Raw genomic sequence first — 8,339 nt, forward strand, 5'->3', positions numbered from 1 at the left:
CACAGATGGGGGTTGTGCTTACAGCCCAACACCATGCAGGACGCTTGGAATTTGCCACAGAACACCAGGATTGGCAAATCCACCACTGGTGCCCTGTGCTCTTCACAGATGAAAGCATGTTCACAATGAGCACATGTGACAGACGAGGCAGAGTCTGGAGACGCCGTGGAGAGCGATCTGCTGCCTGCAACATCCTTCAGCATGACCGGTTTGGCAGTGGGTCAGTAATGGTGTGGGGTGGCATTTCTTTGGAGGGCCGCACAGTGTTGCAGACATTATGGTTCCACATATCTCTAGTCTTTATAATGATGTTGCACTCATTCCTTGACAGACCGCAGCATGGCCATTAGTTAGAAGCTGCTAATGATCTTTGGAGCAGGTAAGTTTTCCCTGAGTGGTACTTATTGGGCCGTCTGAAGACTGAGTTTAGTCTAGGACAATTTGTCTGCACTACTAATTAACAGCAGTTACAATACCAAACTAGGGCAGTCCCTATAGGAGAAAAACACAAGAATTATACTGTATTTTCACATACTATCTATTCCTGACACTGGAGTGGCTTATAAACTTACAAAGTATATAGTTTGAGGTCTGGGATCTGCCAATATGTGGCTAGTTCACTGACTGTTTTGGATAACATGATACATGGTTTTAGGGTTTTCTTCGTCTAGTCTCGCTTGGATATAGTTCAATATTAAATAGTCTCCTGATGAATGAATGAATCCATTGAATATTCATTTCTCTTAAGTAGCGGCACACGTGACCACCGGCAGCAGCAGGAAGCAGGTGGCTGACACTGCGCGCTACTGAAGAGTAAATTCATTTTCAATTGTTCAAATGAGGTTTGTTGTTCATCACCCCAGGGACCAAAGTAATCGCTGTTTTCACCTTTTAAAAGATCATATAAAGGTCTGGCCTTGTCTGCAAAATTTTCAATGAAATCCCTTGAATAGTTCATAAGACTGTGAGAATCATGTGGGAATAGTGGATGAGGGCAGGTATATCTCGCCCAGATTCCTTTCCTACAGTATGTGGCCTAGTCTGGTTAGTATCGCACCTGCTTACTAATGGATAATGGGAGGTGGATATAAAAGGATGCAAGGTGGTTGTGTGAGTGTCTCAGCCTGGGAACACAGAGAGCCTGTTTGTGTGAGAGACACACGTGAGTGGAAGCAGTGCCCACTGCAACTGTGGTTTGGCTGGACGGGAGAAGCCCGCCAGTTGGTAGTTAGGTTGTCCATTGTTTAGTTAGTGCCGGACAGGCAAGGATTTGTTTTATGTTTTATTTCCTTTTGCATTGCTTTCACCGTTAATAAACCTGACTCAGGGTCAGTTACACCCGAATCCCAGCTCTGCGCCTGAGTTTCATGCTGAACGCACGTGACCTTTGACCCCAGCAAAGGCGATCCCGGAGTGTTTTATCACATTGTGGTGGAGAACGCGGGCATCACGTTGCAAGCATGAGCATGGAGGACGTGGTGAAAGCGCTGGTACAGTCCACCGCCGTCCAGCAAGAAGCTAATCGGGTGATGATGGCCCAGCTGAAGGAGTTGGTGGACATGACAGTTACCGATCGTTCGCTTCTCCAGCAGGTGGCGCAGCGCTTGGCAAGCTTACCTGAGCTTAACCTGGAAGCCGAGTCGAGAGTGATTCACGTGAGTCGGTACTGGCAGAAAATGACGCCTGATGATGACGTCGAGGCATACCTGACCACGTTTGAACGGACGGCGGTGCGAGAAAAATGGCCGAAGGCACGATGGGCCGGCCTGATTGCCCCGTTTCTTTCCAGTGAGGCCCAAAAGGCGTATTATGACTTGGAACCTGAAGCTGCGCAGGACTTTGACAAATTGAAAGCCCAGATCTTGGCCCGGCTGGGAGTGACGACCGCTGTGCATCAATGGACTTATCAGCCGGATAAACCACCGCGGTCACAGATGTTCGACCTGATCCACGTGACGAAGAAGTGGCTACAACCCGAGGTGTTGACAGCGCCAGAGATAATCCAGAGAGTCGTCCTGGACAAGTACCTGAGAGCTCTACCGCCAGCCCTGAGGAAGTGGGTAAGCCATGGAAATCCTACGACGGCAGATCAACTGGTGGATCTGGTTGAACGTTACTCCGTGGCGGAAGGACTCCGAGACGACGCTACCCCACCTCGTTCTTCATCATCTCCACGTGGAACCGGTAAGACTGTTCCAGGGAGTAGGGGAGATGGAAAAATCCCTAAGACAGTGGGGGAGGAAAACGGGACTGCCCGCACTGCGAGGCCGAGAGTAATGAACTATGGTCTAAGCAAGGGGCCCGTTAGGTGTTTCCGCTGCTAAGAGATGGGACATATTGCTGCGAACTGTCCAGTCACTACTGAACCCATGCAGTGCGACATCACAGACTCTAAAAACCGCATGTCTATGGTTGCACGGGTAGTGAGTGTGAATGCCGGTCAAAAGGATGTGGAAAAACACTTGTGTGATTTAACTGTTGATGGCAAAAATGTGGTGGCATTGTTAGACTCGGGAAGTGTGGTGACTCTGGTGAAGGCCAGTCTGGTGCCAGCCCCGACTGGACCATCAGACAAATTTTCTGTAACGTGTGTGCATGGAGACACCTGTTCGTAACTCACCACGGTCATATGCATTACTACTTCCTATGGGTCTGTGCAACATAAAGTGGGACTCGTCCCGGCGTTATTGCATGATGTTATCCTGGGCCGGGATTTTTCCCACTTCTGGCAATTGTGGGAGAATCAGTTGATGCCTTCGGGTAGTAGTGTACATGATTCTTCTCCCAGGGCGCGTGTGGGTCCCGAACCCCGGGAAGAGGTCTCCCCGGAAGACTCGGGGGGAAGAGTCTGTGGGAAATTACCTGCAGTTCCCGTTTTCAGTCATGGCGGGTGATACGGAGGAGACCGGGGAAGAGGAGGAGGCCGACAGCCGTCCACCTCCCCGTTTGCCGGATTTAGAAGTTCAGAAAGATGACTTCCAAAGCGAGCAAATAAAGGATCCTACCCTTTCTCAGGCTAGGACAATTGTAAAAGTGATAAATGGGGTACCCATAGAACCTGGCTCTAGGCTGGCATATCCTTACATGGTTCTGGAGAATGATTTACTCTATCAGATAGAGAAAAAGGGGGAAGATACGGTGCAACTATTAGTCGTGCCAAAACCCTACCGGCGGCAGGTGCTGGACCTGGCCCACGGACATGTGATGGGAGGTCACCTGGGAGTCCAGAAAACCACCGAAAGGATATTACACTGTTTTGTTTGGCCAGGCATGCATCACGATATTCGTGTATATTGTGAGTCTTGTCCTGACTGCCAAGCCTCTGCACCTAAGCCCCGGTTCTGTAGCCCTTTGGTACCCCTACCTATTATTGAAGTCCCGTTTGAGATGATTGGGATGGATTTAGTTGGGCCCCTTCCACGGTCTGCACGTGGACACCAACATATCCTGGTCATCTTGGATTATGCCACTCGTTACCCGGAGGCCATCCCTTTGCGTAACACGGCCACCAAGACGATTGCCAAGGAACTGGTGCATGTGTTTAGTCGGGTCGGTATACCAAAACAGATACTCACCGACCAGGGGACCCCCTTTATGTCCAGGGTAATGAAGGAGCTCTGCCGATTGTTACAAATCGAACCGTTACGCACATCCGTGTATCACCCTCAAACAGACGGGTTGGTCGAACGGTTCAATAAAACTCTGAAGCAGATGCTGAGAAAGGTGATAGACAAGGATGGGAAGAACTGGGACTATTTACTTCCGTATTTGCTTTTTGCCATCAGGGAAGTACCCCAGTCTTCCACGGGATTCTCGCCTTTCGAGTTATTGTACGCCCGACGTCTTCGCGGACTGTTAGACGTTGCAAAAGAAACCTGGGAGGGTCAGGTCACTCCATTTAAAACAGTGATAGATCACGTCACACAAATGCAGGACCGTATTGCGGCTGTGATGCCTATCGTCAAAGAACACATGATACAGGCTCAAGGAGCCCAAAAAAGAATCTATGATAGGGGCGCCAAGATCCGTACGTTTGCACCCGGAGATAGGGTGTTGATCCTGGTCCCCACGGTGGACAGTAAGTTCCTGGCAAAGTGGCAGGGCCCCTTTGAGATCAAGGAAAGAGTTGGTGAAGTAAACTACAAAGTATACCAGGCAGGTAAACGGAAACCTGAACAGATTTATCATGTAAATCTGATAAAGCCATGGAAGGATCGGTCTGCCTTGTCAGCGGAGCTGGCCCGTCCTGTCTGTTCGCATACCGTACCGGAGGTACGGGTTGCAGAGACTCTCTCGGAGCGGCAAAAGACTGAGGTCAGGCAGTTTCTACTTCACAACCAAAAGTTTTTCTCAGAAAAACCCGGGCAGACTACGCTAATGAAACATGACATCGTAACGGAACCTGGTGTCACAGTTCACGTAAAGCCCTACCGAATCCCGGAAGCGCGCCGTGAAGCCGTTTCCCGAGAAGTGAAGGCAATGTTAGAGTTAGGTGTCATTGAGGAATCGCACAGTGCTTGGTCCAGCCCGATTGTGCTAATTCCTAAACCGGACGGCACCATCCGGTTCTGCAATGACTTCAGGAAACTGAATGCGGTCTCAAAATTTGATGCCTACCCTATGCCCCGGGTCGACGAGTTAATAGATCGGTTAGGAAAAGCCCGGTATATTACGACCCTAGACCTAACAAAGGGGTATTGGCAGATCCCTCTGGCGGAGGCTGCCAGAGAAAAGACGGCATTTGCTACGCCGGAAGGTTTATTTCAGTATGTGTATATGCCGTTTGGACTGCACGGAGCACCGGCGACCTTCCAGAGACTGATGGATCGAGTCCTGAGGCCACATAGGCAGTACGCTTTGGCCTATTTGGATGACATTGTCATTTACAGCTTGGACTGGGAGACTCATCTCCAGAAAGTACAAGCTGTGATTGACGACCTGTGGGAGGCAGGTCTAACCGCGAACCCCAAGAAATGTCACATCGGGCTAGAAGAAGCCCGGTATTTGGGGTATGTAATTGGGAGGGGTGTTGTTAAACCCCAGGTTGATAAGATTCAGGCAGTTCAGGACTGGCCGCAACCTGTCAACAAGAAGCAGGTACAAGCCTTCCTGGGGATCGCCGGCTATTATCGCCAGTTCATACCCAATTTTGCAGCCATCGCTACCCCCTGACGGATCTTACAAAAGGGAAAGACTCCGTCATGATTAAATGGAGTTTAGCGGCTGAAGAAGCCTTCCATAGCCTAAAACGGGCACATTGCTCTCAGCCCGTACTGGTGACTCCGGACTTCCGCAGCGAGTTTGTGGTACAAACAGATGCCTCTGATACCGGTATCAGGGCCATACTCTCACAAGTGAGGGACGGAGTGGAACACCCAGTCCTCTATCTCAGCAGGAAGCTGAATAAACACGAGCAAAGGTATGCAGTCGTAGAAAAAGAGTGCCTCGCCAATAAGTGGGCTCTAGAGGCCCTCAAATATTACCTGGTGGGCCAAAAGTTCAGGCTGATCACTGACCATGCCCCTCTCAAGTGGATGCACTTGAACAAGGAACGGAATAGCCGGGTGACCCGGTGGTTCCTTGCCCTGCAGGCCTACACTTTTACGGTGGAGCACCGCCCAGGCGTACAGATGGGAAATGCAGATGCCCTGTCCCGAGTGCACTGTTTGGCGGGTGTCGTTGCTCGACCGGAGTGGTCTGAGCAGAGGGGGGGGATATGTGAGAATCATGTGGGAATAGTGGATGAGGGCAGGTATATCTCGCCCAGATTCCTTTCCTATGTGGCCTAGTCTGGTCAGTATCGCACCTGCTTACTAATGGATAATGGGAGGTGGATATAAAAGGATGCAAGGTGGTTGTGTGAGTGTCTCAGCCTGGGAACACAGAGAGCCTGTCTGTGTGAGAGACACACGTGAGTGGAAGCAGTGCCCACTGCAACTGTGGTTTGGCTGGACGGGAGAAGCCCGCCAGTTGGTAGTTAGGTTGTCCATTGTTTAGTTAGTGCCGGACAGGCAAGGATTTGTTTTATGTTTTATTTCCTTTTGCATTGCTTTCACCATTAATAAACCTGACTCAGGGTCAGTTACACCCGAATCCCAGCTCTGCGCCTGAGTTTCATGCTGAATGCACGTGACCTTTGACCCCAGCAAAGGCGATCCCGGAGTGTTTTATCACAAGACCTAAGAAATGTCTCAATGCCTTGTGTGATGTCGGAATTGGTAGGGAAGCAATTGCCTCAATCCTTTCCTGCAGTGGCTGCCTTTTCCTGGACTCAACAACACTCCTAAAAATCTGACCTCAGTCTTCATCAATTTGACCTTTTTGGTGTTCAATTTCAACCCTGCATCATGTAACAACTCAAATAATTCTGTCAGAAGAGAAACATGTGTCTCTTTATCCTCTGTAGACAATAAAATATCATCCACATACTGCAAAATGCAATCAGGCCTCGAAAATCTGGATAATACCTTCGCCAATGCCTGATGAAAACACTAGGTGACAAATGTGCTCCTTGAGGTAACCTGCAAAACAGATATTGCTCGTCCAAGAAGGTAAATGCAAACTTATACTGACAACTCTTTTCAAGAGGTATACTGAAAAAACCATTACTGATGTCCAGTGCAGAAAAGTATTTTGCCTTTGCATTTAACCTTGCCATCATGTCATGAGTATCTGCAGCAATTGGTGCCACATTGGGTGTATGCTTATTAAACATCCGCAAATCCAATATCATTCGATAAGAACCATCAGATTTCAAGACACACCACAAAGGATTGTTACTTACAGAATTAGCCTTTCGGATAACACCTTGATCTAACAATTCCTGTATGATCTTTGACATAGAATCAATTGATTCTGGAGGCAATTTATACTGACGCTGTGGCGGAAGATCTCGCCCTTCCACATTCACAACCATGTCCTTCATTGTGCCAACCTCATTCCTGAACTGAGCCCAAAGAGAAGGAAAAAGCTGTACAATTTCTGTCAATACCTCGTCATCATTAGTGTCAGGCCACAAATGGTCAGATGATACCACATCATTTAAGCAAATACTTCCGACATGGCTATAATCATTAGGGTCAATGACTACCGGTTTACAGCCATTGGAATCTTTCCAGATCACTTGATTTCTTAGATCAACTACCCATCCGAATTTCTGCATAAAATCTGTGCCAAGTATATTTTCAGAATCACGACAATGCCAGATGTCAATTTCTGTTTTGAAAGAACTAGGTATTTCCAACGTCACGTTGGGAACTAAGGTCGCTTTAGTTCCACCTTTTCCACTAATACCGACGATTGTACAAACTGGTGAATCTGGGCTTAGCTTCAAATCAAGATTAGTAACACTTAACTGAGCTCCTGTGTCAATGAGGAATACAGCATTCTGGCCTGCTAAACTTCCTTTGATAAATGGTCTTCCACAGTCATCCAATGTAACGCGAGTCACAAATTCCAATGGATGTGGTACAGGAATAGTCTGTGATTGTCAGAAAGATGAAGGAGATGGGAGGAGACCAGTGTCCCTCTTAAAAGACTTTGGAATTCTATCCCTTGACTCTGTCTCCTTCACTGTCATCTCTCTGATCTGTCTGATTAATGGTGCATATGGTGACTGTGTTTGTCTGTTGTCAGTATGATTGGGTGCAGGAGATTGTAATGGAGGTGCGGAAGGTTTGGTGGATGATTTTGGCATGAGTCCGTTTTCCCTTCCAAGCTACCTGTTCCTTGTGTACCTATCTCTGATTCTGTTCTCAAAAATTTCCTACACTGCCACTTTAAGTGTCCAGGTATACCACAAAAATAACAATGGATATTGTTCCTTTGTGTAGTACCTCTTTTTACCTCTTTGATCAATGTGATCCCTGTTCTTGGAGATTACTGTGGATCTAGGTTTCAGCTGACTTCTTTCTCATGAACTACAGCTATTTTAACCTTGACCTGATTTTGTTTCATGGATCTCCTTACTTTGTCTATAAAAACTGCTGCTTCTTGCAATGATGGCTGAGTGTTAGCCAATTGCACTGAGGCAGGATCCAAGTACTTGAACTTTTTTACAAAAAATCTTATCATGTATGCTGGCTCTTCGTGAGGTCTAAGGTCCATTACCATCCTATAGGCCTGTTCAAATTTTACCAAAAAAGAGAATGGGTCTTCAGAAATATTTGTTTGTAAACTCCCTAAAATATCAACTGTAGGCATGTCTTCTCCGGTTGTAAACAATACCAATTGTCTAAGTCTGTCTTCTTTTGTACTATGTGTTTCATTCTCATCATTTAATCTGGGTGTGATCTGTAATCTTTTTCCCATATGTGAAGGTAGCCATACTTTGAATATCT

The sequence above is a fragment of the Dendrobates tinctorius genome, unplaced genomic scaffold (genome assembly GCF_039654945.1).
Source record: "Dendrobates tinctorius isolate UK_male_01 unplaced genomic scaffold, ASM3965494v1 ptg000233l, whole genome shotgun sequence".
NCBI classification, from domain to species: domain Eukaryota; kingdom Metazoa; phylum Chordata; class Amphibia; order Anura; family Dendrobatidae; genus Dendrobates; species Dendrobates tinctorius.